Source organism: Carassius auratus, unplaced genomic scaffold (genome assembly GCF_003368295.1).
Source record: "Carassius auratus strain Wakin unplaced genomic scaffold, ASM336829v1 scaf_tig00017056, whole genome shotgun sequence".
Lineage (NCBI taxonomy): Eukaryota > Metazoa > Chordata > Actinopteri > Cypriniformes > Cyprinidae > Carassius > Carassius auratus.
Genome location: NW_020524733.1, coordinates 201,267 through 222,987, shown reverse-complemented (window position 1 = coordinate 222,987; position 21,721 = coordinate 201,267). Strand labels below are relative to the sequence as shown.

General features: G+C 39.5%; 1 protein-coding gene and 1 pseudogene across 1 annotated transcript in view; both read left to right on the top strand.

Annotated features, from left to right (window-relative positions):
- Positions 1 to 883, top strand: part of LOC113075419 (gastrula zinc finger protein XlCGF52.1-like) — a 49,921-nt gene extending 49,038 nt beyond the window's left edge. The window contains exon 2 of the mRNA XM_026248138.1: positions 752 to 883. The gene's annotated coding sequence lies outside the window, so the exon portion shown is untranslated. The remainder of the gene's footprint in view (positions 1 to 751) is intronic.
- Positions 1 to 21,721, top strand: part of LOC113075418 (zinc finger protein 208-like) — a 111,213-nt pseudogene that overhangs the window by 40,562 nt on the left and 48,930 nt on the right.

The following is a 21,721-nucleotide window of genomic DNA, read 5'->3' as shown; positions in this document are numbered from 1 at the left end:
GCTAGTGGTGCTTGAGACATTGTTAAAAAATAATACTTATAAGTAGTGGTGGGCCGTTATCAGCGTTAACGTGCTGCGTTAACAAAAATATTATCGTTAATCTATTCTCAAAGTCGGGTTGGGAGCTGGGTCTATACTAACCAAGCTATGATGACTTTCACCTTGATATTTTATATAACCGACTGGCTGAGGCCAGCCTAAAAAGATGCTCAGGACAGTTGACGGGCCACTGCTGCGCATCGTCACGAAAGCTTATCTTTTTCACTTGGTGTCAACACGCATTCTGTACTCACTACTCCAGTGTTTTATACAATTAAATGTTATTATAAACAGCATACATTAATATTTCATTAAAATCAGTTGTTAACGATTTAGCTTTTGATATGTAATATTACACTCCTGTACTAATCAGCAGATACAGTGTAGTGTATTTTTGTCTGCCATGGATCTGAGGAATCACACAGTCTCAGGGTTTTGTTTCTAGAAGATAGACTTTATTTCAGAGAGAAAAAAAGCTGAGATGTTCTCTACAAGAAGATCTCCCGAACGCCTTCTTTAATCATTTTTTTGCTCTCTTCTCTTTAACTTTTGACAGAACTCGAAATGTTTTTAACTGATGCAACCGATTAGTACAGACCAAAACTCAATAATCAGTTAAATTTGTGAGTCCGTTCAGTGGCATTGTTTATGTTCTGTGCCTCCAAAATGGCCGACATCCGGATTGATGACGCATCGTGAAAACCCTCTATAGATGGCACAACAGGATAATAAACCTTTGAAGGACTTCCACATTTATGCTCTGTTTCCAAACAGTTCCATCAATATATTGTAGCATTGCAGCTGATCCTCCTTTGCTTCTCTTGTAAAGAGGGATGTAGACCAGAACCAGACATAATCTGTTTGAAATTAAGAAGAAAAAAAAAACATTTTATTTAATAAAATTAACATTTTTAAATGGTATCTTGTGAATCGTGTTTCACTAAGCATTTCTTTATTGTATTATATCTTATGTATTACATCTTTACAATTCAAGTTAGTTTCACTTTTACTAATTTGTTGTATTTGCTTTGAGTATAACTTATCATTGAGTAAACATCACCTGTTTATTAATACTTTATTTTTAACTCTTATCAACCACTTTTATTTTCTGCTGGCTGTATTTGCATCAAAAAGTTTTGACATTTTTTATAATTCTATATCTAAAAGCCATTAAGTGATGATGGCGATGACATCCCTTGCGCGCACTCACACAAGCCAGTGTTGAGTCTATACTCAAAGTTGTAAATAATTACATGTGTGAATCCCCTTGAATAAACAATGATTTGTGTCATATTGGACGTCGTGATTTTTAAATGGTGTACTTGTATTCCATAAAAATGCAGCCTACATGAATATACACAAATATAAAAACTGAAATTCATAATACAGTAAGGCAAGTATAATAAATATGATATTTCATAATGTTCGAATAAGTTAAAATGCACTACATGTGACAAAGAATTAATAGAAAAACAAACATCTATAATGGTATTGTCCTGACACTTCCTCTTTAAGAAATCCAAATGTAGTGCGCATGCAACTGTAGCACACATACTTCGAACAGTAATTTGGGTGAACGATCTCTGTTGGTGAGTTGTTGTTTTTACTGTTGTGGAAGATTTTTATTAATAAGATTTTACTCAATCAAGTATAATCAAGATGATTCTAGTCACATATATGCATATGTGTCTTATTCCATTATAATCATATAGCCTTTGTGTGAAAGGAATGTGCCTATGTCTGCAAAAAACATCCTGGCCACCACAGATAGGAAACATCTGGAAAAACATGCAATGGGCCTCTTTTCTTTACCATAGCAAGTCTCTAGGGAGGTATTAAAATTTTAGGCATAAGGAAAAGTCTGACTATTTGGAAATGCCCTGTATAGGGTATATAATGAGATGCTACCTAGCATTCGGGAGATCTTCTTGTAGAGAACATCTCAGCTTTTTTTCTCTCTGAAATAAAGTCTATCTTCTAGAAACAAAACCCTGAGACTGTGTGATTCCTCAGATCCATGGCAGACAAAAATACACTACACTGTATCTGCTGATTAGTACAGGAGTGTAATATTACATATCAAAAGCTAAATCGTTAACAACTGATTTTAATGAAATATTAATGTATGCTGTTTATAATAAAATGTAATTGTATAAAACACTGGAGTAGTGAGTACAGAATGCGTGTTCTGACTCCAATTTGAGCTGTTTTGAATAGCGTTGTGCGTTACGGTTTTTTAACGGTTTTGTAACTTGCGCATAGATAAGCCAGCTCGTAAACTTCCGTTAAGCTGATTTAATGTTGTGGTTATATAGGTACAGAAACCTCTCCTGCCTAGTTCTTGTCAGAATTTTTTTTTTTTAATTGCTACATGATATATAATGATAACATAACAATGCTGATAGATGATGCCATTAACATACAGTTTTATGTTATTTAAGAACACATAATTTTATATGCCAAGCTTGGTAATCATAACTACATTAAAATGTCAACAACTAAGCACTATAGTAACTGTTTAGGCCAGTGGTTCTCAAACTTTATACCAAGTACCAACTCAGAAAATATTTGACTCTCCAAGTATCACTATACCAGCATTAAAATTCAGTAGCACAGTAGGCCTAACTATTAAAAACCAGGCAGTTTTATCCCTAATAAGAATATTTACTGTTGTCAGCCACTTTAACATTGTTAATATACAGTTTGATAATTAACATTAACACTGCACTGTACTTACAAACAGGTAAATAAAAAAGAAAAACTTAAATTAAATTGTGTTGTACCTAAAAGTTCAGTAAAAAACTGTATTGCACTTAAATGTAAAAACAACTTTATCCAAATAAAGTTTAAGTTAAAATGTATTGTGTTTTAACATGAATTCATAATTAACTTGTGGGTCATGTGAGTCTTTATCATGATAAAATCACTTCTCTTCTGCATTTCCCTTTAAAAACATTGACATTAATCGATTTCTGAATATTATAATAATATCGCCGTTCCTATCTATTTCTCACAAGCTGTCATGATTCTCTCACTTGTGTGTGCGATCTCTCCCGTATTTGTTTGGGAGGATTTAATACTGTTTTCACTCCATACTGGCAACAGCGATAGGTCGTATGTTTGCTTGTAGCTTCAGACTTATATCATGTTCGGCTCCAAAAACACTAGAGAAAACTGAATTTTCCGTTTAATTTGATTTACGTAGTTGCATCACGTTCCATTCGTGTACACGCAGGGGGCGGGGTTTATGAGCTGAACTTTTCAGGACTCGCGCGGCACACAGGTCTGACTTGGGGCTGATTTTTGGCGCCTGGAACTCCTTAACCCGGGAGCTTTTTTGGAAAGAGAGAAGGTTTTGCATCAAAGTCTGTCCGTAATGCGAGGTACCTTTGTGCAAAGCGCTGTTATTTAAGTCATCGCCTGATGAGGCACAAAGAGCTGCCGAAGCTTTAGACGTGGAGTCTTCTGAGGTGAGTTAGCTGTTCACGGCATTTCGCCTTTTTAAATACTCTTTGTTTATGCAGCAATATGCGAGGTCGTTCTGCAGTGTTTTTAATCGGTTTCACGTAGGACATTTTAAATCTATACATAAATATATGAGCAGGATTATAATATAGACACAGGGAACACTATTTTGCTTTGTGGTGTTTTATGTAGCCTACGTGTCTTTTTTTAAGTAACCACTGTCAGCTTTTGCAAATGAAAAATTGTACCAAAGATAATTTAATTATTGCAAAATCTAACTATATTATTATGTGCTCTAGTGTAGTTATTTACCTGTGTTGTTAATGGAGTTGGGTGTCATCAGATTGCAGCAAGTATTCGGACTTCAATGATTTGTTTCTATCTGCAAACACTCAGACTAAAAAGAGATGATCTGCAGACTGGTCCTGAAGTTATTGAATGAGTGTTTATAATCTGAACCTCATCAATATTAGAGCAGCTGAAAATATGTCAATGGGTGTCTTGTTTAGAATCAATAATCTCTAGTAATGAAATTAATTATTTGTCGTAGTAACAGAACATAGGGCTAGTGGTGCTTGAGACATTGTTAAAAAATAATACTTATAAGTAGTGGTGGGCCGTTATCGGCGTTAACGTGCTGCGTTAACAAAAATATTGCCGTTAATCTATTCTCAAAGTCGGGTTGGGAGCTGGGTCTATACTAACCAAGCTATGATGACTTACACCTTGATATTTTATATAACCGACTGGCTGAGGCCAGCCTAAAAAGATGCTCAGGACAGTTGACGGGCCACTGCTGCGCATCGTCACGAAAGCTTATCTTTTTCACTTGTTTTTAACCCTTACCGCTTGTCGATTTAAACATTAAAGCATCAAAACACAAGACGCGGAAAAGCTGAACAGAGAGTAGCTGGTTACTCGCGTGCTGTATTCGGTGCGGAGAGAGAGAGAGAAGCGTATCACAGACAGCGACACTGAACCGAGCTTTCTTCTGCGAAGTTCTGCTCGAAGTCCCTCCTGCACCTGAACAAATACAAATCGCACTTTGAACAAACAAAAAGATGTGAAAGAGCCCAATTCAGTACTCGCGGTGTTCTGGTGTTCAGGCTCACGCAGAGAAAGGCGTTTCAAAACACTTGAACATCGAATTTGCTTATTTTTGCTCTTGTGGCGACAAACACATACAAAATATGTCAAAATATCCACCTTGGAAATCACCTTATTCTCGAAAAAACTGTCAGTTATTTCTGAAGTGAAAGTAAACAGTTGAGGAAAAAAAATGGGATGTGTATTATATTGGATGCGTTCATTGTCTCTTAAAGTGACCGCGCCTAATTTAGCTACTGGCTGCTGTAATGTTAATCCAAGAAACTGAAAGAAAGAAAATCACTCACTGCTCTTGACTGAATTACTTTGTAGTTTTAACAGTCAAACCAAAAATTATTAAAACACCAGATATAATTTTTGATATATATAGCAAAACTGTAATAATGTGAGAAATGTTGAAGGTGTCTGAATAAATGTAGGTTTGATTGTATATTTCATTTTTACATTGAAGACTATCCAGTGCTATTTTACATTTAATTATTTGGTTTCTGTACCTTGACACCTACAAACTTGATGAGCCCCTTTTCTAATGCACCACCTAGCTTGATAAACCCCTTCTCAAAGACTTACTGTTTGTCAATTTTTATTTGGGTAACACACATATTCTGAATGCCTTCGGCAGAATTCGAATGAGCCATTTTAATCTAGATTAATTTCAAGATCACAGTGAGATTAATCTAGATTAAAAAAATTAATCTATGCCCACCACTACTTATAAGATATTTACTACTAATTCTGCTACTAGAGCTGGGGAACTTAACTCAAAATCTGGATCATGTTGGCTTTGTTTGTTTCTTTTTTTTAACGGCTTCAAGGTTTATCACATTTTCCCCTCGTGACTGAGACTTTATCAGAATGCATTCAACAGCTGCAGAACTACTGTCTGTGAATTAAACTATAATTCATTGCATCTAAATGTCCTACAATGCAAAGTTGTTTTCTTGCCCTGTGTAATATAATACAGTACTATATATAAGTAACAGGAGTTAGCCTGCACTACACCACTGAGTGATGATGGCCCATTATGGGAGGTCCTTTGTCTCTCATGTGTGAATCACGAAATATTCATGGCCATTGTCACTCCTTCAAATACAGCCTTTCTTACACAAATCATGTCTTACAAAGTGTAAGTCAGTCTGTTGTTTTGAATGAGTGAACAGGGTGATTTGTGTCCCACAACAGTATCACTTTCAGTTAAGCTCCTCCCCAACAATCAAACCTTCACTAAAGCTCCTCCCACAATAGGATCACCTTCGGTGAAGCTCCTCCCACTGCAGTTCATCAATAAATGCTGGAACATTCCAATCAGTCTACAAGTGAAGAGGAGCATCAAAGCATCAGGAAGAAGAGAAATCTGCAGAGACAAAGTTTATTGAAGAACAGAGAGAACATGAGAGATCCAGAACCCTGCAGAATGAACCACACTGAAGAACAAACAGGTTGGTGTTTATTCTTGATTCTTCAGTGATGATGAACATTAAGGTTATAAAGCTTCAAACAGTTTGTCATATTTTCATTTGTTGTGATGGGAAAGATGTATAGAGCTGTTCAATAATATAGTTGAAGCAGCAAATGGTAAGGGTTCTCACTATATAAGCATGGGATTTGTGTCTTATGTTGTAAAATGTTTAATAATGATAATTATTATTAATATTAATAAGTATAACTGGAAGAACAATGTCCATCACTCCAGTAAGATCCAGAGACATATCATTTATAAAAATGAACAAAATATTTTGTATAACACTTGTCCACACTACACTTATTTCAGGGTTCACATGTATGTCTTTTTTTTAAAACATTTCTCTCTGTGATTTGCTAAAAAAATTTTGTTTTTTTACTTTTATTTTAGAGTTTATTGAAAAAAACGAGGAGCATGAAGAACTGATTAAAGAGGAGGACAAACATGTCAAAACTGGAGAAAACTCTCTGAGTCGCTCTCAAACCAAACAGAAAGATTTAAAGAAAAGAAGAGACAAGAAATCTTTCACCTGCACTCAGTGTGGAAAGAGTTTGAGAAGCAAACATGGTCTTGAGATGCACATGAGGATCCACACTGGAGAGAAACCATACAGATGTGATCGGTGTGGGAAGAGTTTTACAGCATCATCAAACCTTAAGAGACACATGAACATCCACACTGGAGAGAAACATTATGAATGTGATCAATGTGGAAAAACATTTTGACGGCTTCAAACCTGAAGATTCACCTGAAAGTTCATTCAAAGGAGAAACCACATTCATGTTCTTTGTGTGGAAAGAGGTTTTCACGTCTGCATAGTTTACAAGTTCATCAGAAGATACACAGTGATGTGAGAGAATATATGTGCTTTGAGTGTGAGAAGACTTTTATTACAGCTGGACATTTGAAATGGCATGAGAGGATCCACACTGGAGAGAAACCTTACAAGTGTTCACACTGTGACAAGAGATTCAATCAGTTAGGAGACCTGAAAACACATGAGAGGATCCACACTGGAGAGAAACCTTACAGATGTGATCGGGGTGTGGGAAGAGTTTTACAGCATCATCAAGCCTTAAGAGACACATGAACATCCACACTGGAGAGAAAACATTATGAATGTGATCAATGTGGAAAAACATTTTTGACGGCTTCAAACCTGAAGATTCACCTGAAAGTTCATTCAAAGGAGAAACCACATTCATGTTCTTTGTGTGGAAAGAGGTTTTCACGTCTGCATAGTTTACAAGTTCATCAGAAGATACACAGTGATGTGAGAGAATATATGTGCTTTGAGTGTGAGAAGACTTTTATTACAGCTGGACATTTGAAATGGCACGAGAGGATCCACACTGGAGAGAAACCTTACAAGTGTTCACACTGTGACAAGAGATTCAATCAGTTAGGAGACCTGAAAACACATGAGAGGATCCACACTGGAGAGAAACCTTACAAGTGTTCACACTGTGACAAGAGATTCAATCAGTTAGGACATCTGAAAAGACACGAGAGGATCCACACTGGAGAGAAACCTTACAAGTGTTCACACTGTGACAAGAGATTCAATCAGTTAGGATATCTGAAAACACATGAGAGGATCCACACTGGAGAGAAACCTTACAAGTGTTCACACTGTGACAAGAGATTCAGTCAGGTAGCATATCTGAAAAGACACGAGAGGATCCACACTGGAGAGAAACCGTATCACTGCACTGTATGTGGGAAGAGTTTCAGTCAATCATCTAATCTACTCGTGCATATCAAAAACATTCACAGTCAGTAGTAGGGGATGCACAGACTAATCGACTACTCGACATTAATGCTCTGCCATGACGCTTTAAGCTTGATGTTGACTAGTCGCTGGTCCTATAGGTGGTTTTCACGGACGCGTCATCAATCCGGAAGTCAGCCATGTTGGAGCAAATGAACATAAACAATGCCACTGAACGGACTCGCAAATTTGACTGATTATTGCTGATTACAGAAGGCGTTTGTAGTTGAGAGAGGTACAGTTATAGCACATGTGTAAATGAAGCATCGACTATGGCTTAAATGTTGACGTAGTTAACTATGGCTACATTCACACTGTTAGTCCAAATACGATTATCTTTGCATCCGATTGGAATCTGATCTAAAATAATGATGTCCACACTGTATATCACAACTGTTCAGATCTGATTTGTGTGTCCATGCAGCTCTTTGGCAATGCGGGAATGACGTTGCGTTGATGGAGGTGTTTACATTTGCGAATTGAATCGTGTTTTACTAAGCATTTATATATAGTATTATATCTTACGTATTACATATTTGCAATTCAAGTTAGTTTTCACTTTTACTAATTTGTTGTATTTGCTTTGAGTATAACTTATGGCGACGACATCTTCACTTGTGCACACTCACACCAGCCAGTGTTGAGTCTATACTCAAAGTTGTTTTGGACTCAACTGTGCAGTAAACGTCATGTATAATTACATTTGTGAATCCCCTTGAATAAACAAAACTAAGTTTGGTGTGCTTAATAAAAACAGATTTTATTTGATGCTTAAAATCTTATTGAACATTCTGATTTATTTAATGGGATTAAATTTTTCATGATCTTTTATTGATTTGTGTCATATTGGACATCGTGATTTTTAAATGGAAATTCACTTTGTCCTGTAGGATCTTATTTGATTCTGTTAATTACTTACTTTTTAAGTGTAACTTTACTTTTTGAAGCAACACTGTGTGTGTGTGTGTGTACTTGTATTCCATAAAAATGCAGCCCACATGAATATAAACAAATATAAAAACTGAAATTCATAATACAGTAAGGCAAGTATAATAAACATGATATTTCATAATGTACGAATAAGTTAAAATGTACTATATGTGATAAAGAATTAATAAAAAAACAAACATCTATAATGGTATTGTCCTGACACATCCTCTTTAAGAAATCCAAATGTAGTGCGCATGCAACTGTAGCACACATACTTCGAACAGTAACGAAGAAGCTGAAGAAGAAGAAGCTGGGGAATCGAGTGATTAATGCTGTTTAACTTGTTAAATGTTTATTTAAAGACACCTAAAAGAAAGAAATAGCAATACTTATCTGAGCTGCATCTTAAATGAACAACTTTGTGTGAACAATATTTGTTGGAGATTTGTTGTTTTTACTGTATCTGCTGATTAGTACAGGAGAGTAATATTACATATCAAAAGCTAAATTGTTTAACAACTGATTTTAATGAAATATTAATGTATGCTGTTTATAATGAAATGTAATTGTATAAAACACTGGAGTAGTGAGTACAGAATGCGTGTTCTGACACCATTTTGAGCTGTTTTGAATAGCGTTGTGCCTTACGGTTTTGTAACGGTTTTGTAACTTGCGCATAGATAAGCCAGCTCGTAAACTTCCGGTAAAGCTGATTTAATGTTGTGGTTATATAGGTACAGAAACCTCTCCTGCTTAGTTCTAGTCAGAAATAAAATAAAAAAAATTCCCACATGATATATAATGATAACATAACAATACTGATAGATGATGCCATTAACATACAGTTTTATGTTATTTAAGAACACATAATTTTATATGCCAAGCTTGGTAATCGTAACTACATTAAAATGCCAACAATTAAGCACTATACAGGGAGTGCAGAATTATTAGGCAAGTTGCATTTTTGAGGAATAATTTTATTATTGAACAACAACCATGTTCTCAATGATTCCAAAAACTCATTAATATCAAAGTTGAATATTTTTGGAAGTAGTTTTTAGTTTGTTTTTAGTTGTAGCTATTTTAGGAGGATATCTGTGTGTGCAGGTGACTATTACTGTGCATAATTATTAGGCAACTTAACAAAAAACAAATATATACCCATTTCAATTATTTATTTTCAGCAGTGAAACCAATATAACATCTCAACATTCACAAATATACATTTCTGACATTCAAAAACAAAACAAAAACAAATCAGTGACCAATATAGCCACCTTTCTTTGCAAGGACACTCAAAAGCCTGCCATCCATGGATTCTGTCAGTGTTTTGATCTGTTCACCATCAACATTGCGTGCAGCAGCAACCACAGCCTCCCAGACACTGTTCAGAGAGGTGTACTGTTTTCCCTCCTTGTAAATCTCACATTTCATGATGGACCACAGGTTCTCTATGGGGTTCAGATCAGGTGAACAAGGAGGCCAAGTCATTAGTTTTTCTTCTTTAGACCCTTTCTTGCCAGCCACGCTGTGGAGTACTTGGACGCGTGTGATGGAGCATTGTCCTGCATGAAAATCATGTTTTTCTTGAAGGATGCAGACTTCTTCCTGTACCACTGCTTGAAGAAGGTGTCTTCCAGAAACTGGCAGTAGGACTGGGAGTTGAGCTTGACTCCATCCTCAACCCGAAAAGGCCCCCACAAGCTCATCTTTGATGATAGCAGCCCAAACCAGTACTCCACCTCCACCTTGCTGGCGTCTGAGTCGGACTGGAGCTCTCTGCCCTTTACCGATCCATCCATCTGGCCCATCCATCTGGCCCATCAAGACTCACTCTCATTTCATCAGTCCATAAAACCTTAGAAAAATCAGTCTTGAGATATTTCTTTGCCCAGTCTTGACGTTTCAGCATGTGTGTCTTGTTCAGTGGTGGTCGTTTTTCAGCCTTTCTTACCTTGGCCATGTCTCTGAGTATTGCACACCTTGTGCTTTTGGGCACTCCAGTGATGTTGCAGCTCTGAAATATGGCAAAAACTGGTGGCAAGTGGCATCTTGGCAGCTGTACGCTTGACTTTTCTCAGTTCACGGGCAGTTATTTTGCGCCTTGGTTTTTCCACACGCTTCTTGCGACCCTGTTGGCTATTTTGAATGAAACGCTTGATTGTTCGATGATCACGCTTCAGAAGCTTGGCAATTTTAAGAGTGCTGCATCCCTCTGCAAGATATCTCACTATTTTTGACTTTTCGGAGCCTGTCAAGTCCTTCTTTTGACCCATTTTGCCAAAGGAAAGGAAGTTGCCTAATAATTATGCACACCTGATATAGGGTGTTGATGTCATTAAACCACACCCCTTCTCATTACTGAGATGCACATCACCTAATATGCTTAATTGGTAGTAGGCTTTCGAGCCTATACAGCTTGGAGTAAGACAACATGCATAAAGAGGATGATGTGGTCAAAATACTCATTTGCCTAATAATTCTGCACAAAGTGTAGTAACTGTTTAGGCCAGTGGTTCTCAAACTTTATACCATGTACCAACTCTCCAAGTACCACCATACAAGCATTAAAATTCAGTAGCACAGTAGGCCTAACTATTAAAAACCAGGCAGTTTTATCCCTAATAAGAATGTTTATTATTGTCAGCCACTTTAATATTGTAAATATACAGTTTTAACATTAACACTTTACTGTGCTTACAAACAGGTAAATAAAAAAAAACTCAATAGTTAAATTAAAATGTGTTGTACCTAAAAGTTCAGTTAAAAACTGTATTGCACTTAAACGTAAATACAACTTTATTCAAATAAAAATTAAGTTAAAATGTATTGTTTTAACATGAATCAACTTTTTCAAATTAACTTGTGGATCATATGAGTCTTAATCATGATAAAATCACTTCGTCTCTTCTGCATTTCCCTTTAAAAACATTGCAATTAATCAATTTCTGAATATTATAATAAAATGTGGATCTCTCCCGTGCAACTGTGGATTGTGTGTGCGAGTGTGGATCTCTCCCGTTTTTTTTTTTTTTTTTTTTTTTGGGGAGGTTTTGATACTGTTTTCACTCCATACCGGCAACAGCGATAGGTCGTATGTTTGCTTGTAGCTTCAGACTTATATCATGTTTGGCTCCAAAAACACTAGGGAAAACTGAATTGTCTGTTTAATTTGTTACGTTAACGTTCCATTCGTTTACATGCAGGGGGCGGGGTTTATGAGCTGAACTTCTCAGGACTCTCGCGGCACACAGGTCTGACTTGGGGCTGATTTTTGGCGCCTGGAACTCCTTAACCCAAGAGTTTTTTTTTTTGAAAGAGAGAAGGTTTTACATCAAAGTCTGTCCGTAATGCCAGGTACCTTTGTGCAAAGCGCTGTTGTTGCTGGAGAAGTCGTGGCCTAATGGTTAGAGGGTTGGACTCCCAATTGAAGGGTTGTGGGTTCTAGTCTCGGGCTGGACGGAATTGTGGGTGGGGGGAGTGCATGTACAGTTCTCTCTCCACCTTCAATACCACGACTTAGGTGCCCTTGAGCAAGGCATCGAACCCCCAACTGCTCCCCGGGCGCCGCAGCATAAATGGCTGCCCACTGCTCCGGGTGTGTGCTCACAGTGTGTGTGTGTGTGTTCACTGCTCTGTGTGTGTGCATTTCGGATGGGTTAAATGCAGAGCACAAATCTGAGTATGGGTCACCATACTTGGCTGAATGTCACTTCACTCACTTATTTAAGTCATCGCCTGATGAGGCACAAAGAGCTGCCGAAGCTTTAGACGTGGAGTCTTCTGAGGGGAGTTAGCTGTTCACGGCATTTAGTCTTTTTAAATACTCTTTGTTTATGCAGCAATATGCGAGGTCGTTCTGCAGTGTTTTTAATCGGATTCACGTAGGACATTTCAAATCTATACATAAATATATGAGCAGGATTATAATATAGACACAGGGAACATTATTTTGCTTTGTGGTGTTTCTGTAGCCTATGTGTCTTTTTTATTTAAGTAACTGCTGTCAGCCTTTGCACATGCACAATTCTAGCAAAGATAATTAAATTATTGTTCAGAATGCTGTTCAAAATCAAACTATATTTATATATCATTATTATGTGCTCTAGTGTAGTTAATGACCTGTGTTGTTAATGGAGATGGGTGTCATCAGATTGCAGCAAGTATTCTGACTTTAATGATCTGCAAACACTCAGACTAAAGAGAGATGATCTGCAGACTGGTCCTAAAGTTATAGGGCTTGGGCGCCACGTTGCATTCTGGGATGTAGCGGTCCTGCTGGCAGCCTCGCGAATGTAAACATACATCAAGTCGAACGAGAAGAAGCAGAGTTAGGAGAAAGAGAAAAGATGGTAAAATCGTGAAAAGGTTGTGAAATCGGCACTATTAACGGTTTGGATCCATATGAAATTCCCAACAAATAGTGTAGTACCGACGGAGACTTGCTGCCGCACTTTTGCATAATAGATATCTTCGGCTACCTTGTTTTGTGAGCGCCTACACTTCAGAATAGTTCCGAAGCTACAAGTCATTGAAGTCTCATGTACATTTCACAAATGGATGGGTATTTTCCTGTAAAATATCCCGTTAGCTCTTCCATCGGACCTGTCAAGTCTCTGTGTTGTTGTCCTCTCGCTACTCCTTGCCCTTCCAGCGAAACAGCTGTTTTCAAAGCATCGTTTTGCTTACTTGAAAGCAAACTTAGCGTGATGTAGGGCTTTTTAAGATAGCGTGGTTGTTGTGAGAGCACGATTTCACGCCAATCTGTAACTAAAGTCACGTTAGACCTAGCTTCACAAATCGCTTAACGTTAGTTAATGCAGTAGTTTTATAGTACAAATTTTTGCTGTTAGCAGAGGGATAGCAAAAAAAAGATGAATGTTGAAATTTCCCGTATTTTGGATGAGTAACCCAAGAAATTCCCTTATTTTCAATGTTGACTTAAGCTATATAAATGAATATTCAGATGTTATGGTCTCCGTCGCGCCCCCAAGCAGGAAAGCAGTGTAAAGTTAATCCATTCTCATTTTATTTTCCCCATGGCGATTATAGGTTGCGCTATTTACAGCCCCCACTTTTCAGCAACAGTTTACCATGGTTGAAATAGATTTTTAATTAATCATATTCAGACACACGGATGATAGGGAGTATGTCTAAACACTGTGCAGTAGCCCGAATAGCAGTAAAGGAGGCTGTCAACGTGGTGGCCACGCCAAGTAATGACGTCACGACGCCCAAGCCCTATTGAATGAGTGTTTATAATCTGAAACCCATCAATAATAGAGCAGCTGAAAATATGTCAATGGGTGTCGTTTAGAATCACTAATGTCTAGTAATGAAATTAAATATTTGTTGAAGTAACAGAACATAGGGTTAGCGGTGCTTGAGACATTGTTCCTGTAAAAAAATTATACTTATAAGATATCTACTACTAATTCTTCTACTAGAGCTGGGGAACTTAACTCAAAATCTGGATCATGTTGGCTTTGTCTGTTTCTTTTTTTAACGGCTTCAAGGTTTATCACATTTTCCCCTCCTGACTGAGACTTTATCAGAATGCATTCAACAGCTGCAGAACTACTGTCTGTGAATTAAACTATAATTCATTGCATCTAAATGTCCTACAATTCAAAGTTGTTTTCTTGCCCTGTGTAATATAATACAGTACTATATATAAGTAACAGGAGTTAGCCTGCACTACACCACTGAGTGATGATGGCCCATTATGGGAGGTCCTTTGTCTCTCATGTGTGAATCACGAAATATTCATGGCCATTGTCACTTCTTCAAATACAGCCTTTCTTAAACAAATCATGTCTTACAAAATGTAAGTCAGTCTGTTGTTTTGAATGAGTGAACGGTGATTTTGTGTCCCACAACAGTATCACTTTCAGTTAAGCTCCTCCCCAACAAATCAAACCTTCACCAAAGCTCCTCCCACAATAGGATCACCTTCGGTGAAGCTCCTCCCACTGCAGTTCATCAATAAATGCTGGAACATTCCAATCAGTCTACAAGTGAAGAGGAGCATCAAAGCATCAGGAAGAAGTGAAATCTGCAGAGACAGAGTTTATTGAAGAACAGAGAGAACATGAGAGATCCAGAACCCTGCAGAATGAACCACACTGAAGAACAAACAGGTTGGTGTTTATTCTTGATTCTTCAGTGATGATGAACATTAAGGTTATAAAGCTTCAAACAGTTTGTCATATTTTCATTTGTTGTGATGGGAAAGATGTATAGAGCTGTTCAATAATATAGTTGAAGCAGCAAATGGTAAGGGTTCTCACTATATAAGCATGGGATTTGTGTCTTATGTTGTAAAATGTATAATAATGATAATTATTATTAATATTAATAAGTATAACTGGAAGAACAATGTCCATCATTCCAGTAAAGATCCAGAGACATATCATTTATAAAAATGAACAAAATATTTTGTATAACACTTGTCCACACTACACTTATTTCAGGGTTCACATGTATGTCTTTTTTTAAACATTTCTCTCTGTGATTTGCTAAAAAAATGTTGTTTTTTAACTTTTATTTTAGAGTTGATTGAAAAAAATGAGGAGCATGAAGAACTGAATAAAGAGGAGGACAAACATGTCAAAACTGGAGAAAACTCTCTGAGTCGCTCTCAAACCAAACAGAAAGATTTAAAGAAAAGAAGAGACAAGAAATCTTTTACCTGCACTCAGTGTGGAAAGAGTTTGACAAACAAACTTGGTCTTGACATTCACATGAGGATCCACACTGGAGAGAAACCATACAGATGTGATCGGTGTGGGAAGAGTTTTACAGCATCATCAAACCTTAAGAAACACATGAACATCCACACTGGAGAGAAACTTTATGAATGTGATCAATGTGGAAAAACATTTTTGAACCTGAAGAGTCACCTGAAAGTTCATTCAAAGGAGAAACCACATTCATGTTCTTTGTGTGGAAAGAGGTTTTCACGTATGCAGAGTTTACAAGTACATCAGAAGATACACAGTGATGTGAGAGAATATATGTGCTTTGAGTGTGAGAAGACTTTTATTACAGCTGGACATTTGAAATGGCACGAGAGGATCCACACTGGAGAGAAACCTTACAAGTGTTCACACTGTGACAAGAGATTTAATCAGTTAGGAGACCTGAAAACACATGAGAGGATCCACACTGGAGAGAAACCTTACAAGTGTTCACACTGTGACAAGAGATTCAGTCAGGTAGCATATCTGAAAAGACACGAGAGGATCCACACTGGAGAGAAACCGTATCACTGCACTGTATGTGGGAAGAGTTTCAGTCAATCATCTAATCTACTCGTGCATATCAAAAACATTCACAGTCAGTAGTAGGGGATGCACAGACTAATCGACTACTCGACATCAATGCTCTGCCATGACGCTTTAAGCTTGATGTTGACTAGTCGCTGGTCCTATAGGTGGTTTTCACGGACGCGTCATCAATCCGGAAGTCAGCCATATTGGAGCAAATGAACATAAACAATGCCACTGAACGGACTCGCAAATTTGACTGATTATTGCTGATTACAGAAGGCGTTTGTAGTTGAGAGAGGTACAGTTATAGCACATGTGTAAATGAAGCATCGACTATGGCTTAAATGTTGACGTAGTTAACTATGGCTACATTCACACTGTTAGTCCAAATACGATTATCTTTGCATCCGATTGGAATCTGATCTAAAATAATGATGTCCACACTGTATATCACAACTGTTCAGATCTGATTTGTGTGTCCATGCAGCTCTTTGGCAATGCGGGAATGACGTTGCGTTGATGGAGGTGTTTACATTTGCGAATTGAATCGTGTTTTACTAAGCATTTATATATAGTATTATATCTTACGTATTACATCTTTGCAATTCAAGTTAGTTTTCACTTTTACTAATTTGTTGTATTTGCTTTGAGTATAACTTATGGCGATGACATCATCACTTGTGCACACTCACACCAGCCAGTGTTGAGTCTATACTCAAAGTTTTTTTGGACTCAACTGTGCAGTAAACGTCATGTATAATTACATTTGTGAATCCCCTTGAATAAACAAAACTAAGTTTGGTGTGCTTAATAAAAACAGATTTTATTTGATGGGTAAAATCTTATTGAACATTCTGATTTATTTAATGGGATTACATTTTTTCATGATCTTTTATTGATTTGTGTCATATTGGACATCGTGATTTTTAAATGGAAATTCACTTTGTCCTGTAGGATCTTATTTGATTCTGTTAATTACTTACTTTTTAAGTGTAACTTTACTTTTTGAAGCAACACTGTGTGTGTGTGTGTGTGTACTTGTATTCCACAAAAATGCAGCCCACATGAATATAAACAAATATAAAAACTGAAATTCATAATACAGTAAGGCAAGTATAATAAATATGATATTTCATAATGTACGAATAAGTTAAAATGTACTATATGTGACAAAGAATTAATAGAAAAACAAACATCTATAATGGTATTGTCCTGACACTTCCTCTTTAAGAAATCCAAATGTAGTGCGCATGCAACTGTAGCACACATACTTCGAACAGTAACGAAGAAGCTGAAGAAGAAGAAGCTGAGGAATCGAGTGATTAATGCTGTTTAACTTGTTAAATGTTTATTTAAAGACGCCTTAAAGAAAGAAATAGCAATACTTATCTGAGCTGCATCCTAAATGAACAATTTTGGGTGAACAATATTTGTTGGAGATTTGTTGTTTTTACTGTATCTGCTGATTAGTACAGGAGAGTAATATTACATATCAAAAGCTAAATTGTTTAACAACTGATTTTAATGAAATATTAATGTATGCTGTTTATAATAAAATGTAATCGTATAAAACACTGGAGTAGTGAGTACAGAATGCGTGTTCTGACTCCATTTTGAGCTGTTTTGAATAGCGTTGTGCATTACGGTTTTGTAACGGTTTTGTAACTTGCGCATAGATAAGCCAGCTCGTAAACTTCCGGTAAAGCTGATTTAATGTTGTGGTTATATAGGTACAGAAACCTCTCCTGCTTAGTTCTTGTCAGAAAAAAAAAAAAAAAAAATCCCACATGATATATAATGATAGCATAACAATACTGATAGATGATGCCATTAACATACAGTTTTATGTTATTTAAGAACACATAATTTTATATGCCAAGCTTGGTAATGGTAACTACATTAAAATGCCAACAACTAAGCAATATAGTAACTGTTTAGGCCAGTATTTCTCAAACTTTATACCATGTACCAACTCAGAAAATATTTGACTTTCCAAGTATCACTATACCAGCATTAAAATTCAGTAGCACAGTAGGCCTAACTATTAAAAACCAGGCAGTTTTATCCCTAATAAGAATGTTTATTATTGTCAGCCACTTTAATATTGTAAATATACAGTTTTAACATTAACACTTTACTGTGCTTACAAACAGGTAAACAAAAAAAACTTAATAGTTAAATTAAAATGTGTTGTACCTAAAAGTTCAGTTAAAAACTGTATTGCACTTAAACGTAAATACAACTTTATTCAAATAAAAATTAAGTTAAAATGTATTGTTTTAACATGAATCAACTTTTTCAAATTAACTTGTGGATCATATGAGTCTTAATCATGATAAAATCACTTCTCTTCTGCATTTCCCTTTAAAAACATTGCAATTAATCAATTTCTGAATATTATAATAAAATGGGGATCTCTCCCGTGCAACTGTGGATTGTGTGTGCGAGTGTGGATCTCTCCCGTATTTTTTATTTTTTTTGGGGAGGTTTTGATACTGTTTTCACTCCATACCGGCAACAGCGATAGGTCGTATGTTTGCTTGTAGCATCAGACTTATATCTGTCACGGTTTACGCTGCCTGAAGGAACACGGAGACGAGGATGAATGAAATAAGGCTTTTAATATCCAACAAACAGAGCACGGAGGTAGACACACGTAAAAAGTCATCAAGTGAGGTAGTGAGGAGACCCGACAAAACAGAACTGAAAAGACAAGGCTTATGTACAAAGGATAATTGGGGAAACACAGGTGGATGGCATGATTAAATTAACAGGGACTTGGAACACATGAGGAAGATAACAGAAACACCTGGGAACTAATCAAACTAAACACGGAAGACAGAAACTGGGTCACTGGGGCAAAAACACTAAATGAGTCCAGGTGTGTGACAGCACTCCCCCCTCCCGGTAGGTGCGTCCTCGCACCGTAGAAACAACCGAGGGAGGCGTGGGTGGGAACTTGGGAGGAGGTTCCGGTGGAGGACGGACTCCCAGGAGGGACCAGGAGGGACCACAGGGACCACGGAGGAAGGAGCCAGGGAGGAGACGACGGAGGGAGGAGCCAGGGAGGAGACAGGAGCAGGAGGAGCCAGATGGTCCACCAGAGACCAGCCAGGACGGAGATCCAAGGTGGAGTCGACGGCGGGAGGAGCCATGGTGAAGGAAGAGTCGACGACACCAGGGGGCCGACAGGCGGAGACTGCACCGGTGGGTGAGGAGCCCAAGATGGAGCAGCACAGGGTGACGACGAGGATCCGGAGGGCCTAGGTGGAGCTGAAGGCTCAGGCGACCAAGGCGGAGGCGGGGTCCTGGCAGACCGCTGTGGAGCCGGAGCGACCGAGGATGGAGGAGGAACCAGAGGGAAGGAGGAGCCTGACAGAGCCAGAGGGATGGAATGACGAGGTGGAACCGGAGGAGTGGAGTCCCGAGGCGGCGGATGGTCGACGACTGACCAAGGTGGAGCCGGAGGGACGAGGGAGCCCGGTGGAGCAGGTGGGATGACAGGCCACGGTGGAGACGAGGGAGCTAAGAGCCAAGGCGGAGCCGCTGGGTCGAAGGACCGAGGAGGAGTCCAGGGCTCGGAGGCTGGAGGCGGAGACAGGGCCTTAACGCGCCAAGGCGGAGCTGGAGACTGGCAGTCCAGCGGCGAACCATCGCGCCCCGATGGCGCGGACTGAGGGTGAGCTGCGGGACTGACTGGCACCAGCAGGGATGGCGAGGAACTGGCTGGTCTAGGAGGAGGAGAGAGGAGAAGGATGGGAGGAAGGACAGGAGGATCAGGACTGGACGGAACCAGCGGAAGTGGAGCAGAGGGACCAGCAGGTTTGGGAGGAGGTGGGAGAGGGAGGCTGGGAGGGAATACAGGAGACACAGAAGATTCAGGGCTGGGCGGAACCAGCGGAGACACAGAAAATTCAGAGCTGGGCGGAACCAGCGGAGACACAGGAAACTCAGGGCTGGGCGGAACCAGCGGAGAAACAGGAAACTCAGGGCTGGGCGGAACCAGCGGAGAAACAGGAAACTCAGGGCTGGGCGGAACCAGCGGAGACACAGGAAACTCAGGGCTGGGCGGAACCAGCGGAGACACAGGAAACTCAGGGCTGGGCGGAACCAGCGGAGACACAGGAAACTCAGGGCTGGGCGGAACCAGCGGAGACACAGGAAACTCAGGGCTGGGCGGAACCAGCGGAGACACAGGAAACTCAGGGCTGGGCGGAACCAGCGGAGACACAGGAAACTCAGGGCTGGGCGGAACCAGCGGAGAAACAGAAAACTCAGGGCTGGGCGGAACCAGCGGAGAAACAGAAAACTCAGGGCTGGGCGGAACCAGCGGAGAAACAGAAAACTCAGGGCTGGGCGGAACCAGCGGAGAAACAGGAAACTCAGGGCTGGGCGGAACCAGCGGAGAAACAGGAAACTCAGGGCTGGGCGGAACCAGCGGAGAAACAGAAAACTCAGGGCTGGGCGGAACCAGCGGAGAAACAGAAAACTCAGGGCTGGATGGAACCAGCGGAAATGGAGCAGAGGAAATGACTGGAGGAGGTAGGAGTGGGAGACTGAGAGGGTATACAGGGGAATCAGGGCTGGACGGAACCAGCGGGGAAACAGGAAAATTGGGGATTACCTCCATAGACCAGTCCATCAGATCCAGAACTTGCTCCATATGATCTTCAGAGACTGCATACAGCTCACCCTCAGTCGCAGGAGTGTGGGCAGGGCTTTCCTCCACGCCCTCGATCTCCACGAGGACTCCCACGATGCACGGTGTTGCCGGCTCACACACCTGGTCAGTCGCGCTCTCGAGATCCGGCTCCCTGTCGGTGAATGACTCGGGCTCTGCGGCTGCGGTGGGCTCTGGCTCCGTGCGGCGTGATGGTGGCTGGCTGGTCTCTGGGTCGGGAGTGGGGCTGGCGAGATCCTCTATGGGGCAGATGGTGAAAGAAGAGCCATTTCTCGCCAGAGTCCACTCCACGAATGCGGCGAAATCCTCCCGAGGACCATCTTCGGACGACAACGCTCTGCATTTGGAGTTCAGGCTTGTGTTGTAGAAGGTGCAGAGCGCGTCGTCCGGGTAGCTGGTGGCATTAGCTAGTAGAAGAAACAGTCTGGTGTGGTCCTCGAGAGAGCGTCCTTCCTGCTCCAGCATGAGGAGGAGGAATCCGGGGCTAGAGAGGGGATCCATCAAACACTACAAAACAAAAAGACTGAGAAAAAACGAAAGCAAAACGGAGGGAAAGACGCGGTTTTAAACTTTTTTTTTTTTAAGGTCGGGTCTTCTGTCACGGTTTACGCTGCCTGAAGGAACACGGAGACGAGGATGAATGAAATAAGGCTTTTAATATCCAACAAACAGAGCACGGAGGTAGACACACGTAAAAAGTCATCAAGTGAGGTAGTGAGGAGACCCGACAAAACAGAACTGAAAAGACAAGGCTTATGTACAAAGGATAATTGGGGAAACACAGGTGGATGGCATGATTAAATTAACAGGGACTTGGAACACATGAGGAAGATAACAGAAACACCTGGGAACTAATCAAACTAAACACGGAAGACAGAAACTGGGTCACTGGGGCAAAAACACTAAATGAGTCCAGGTGTGTGACAATATCATGTTTGGCTCCAAAAACACTAGGGAAAACTGAATTGTCTGTTTAATTTGTTACGTTAACGTTA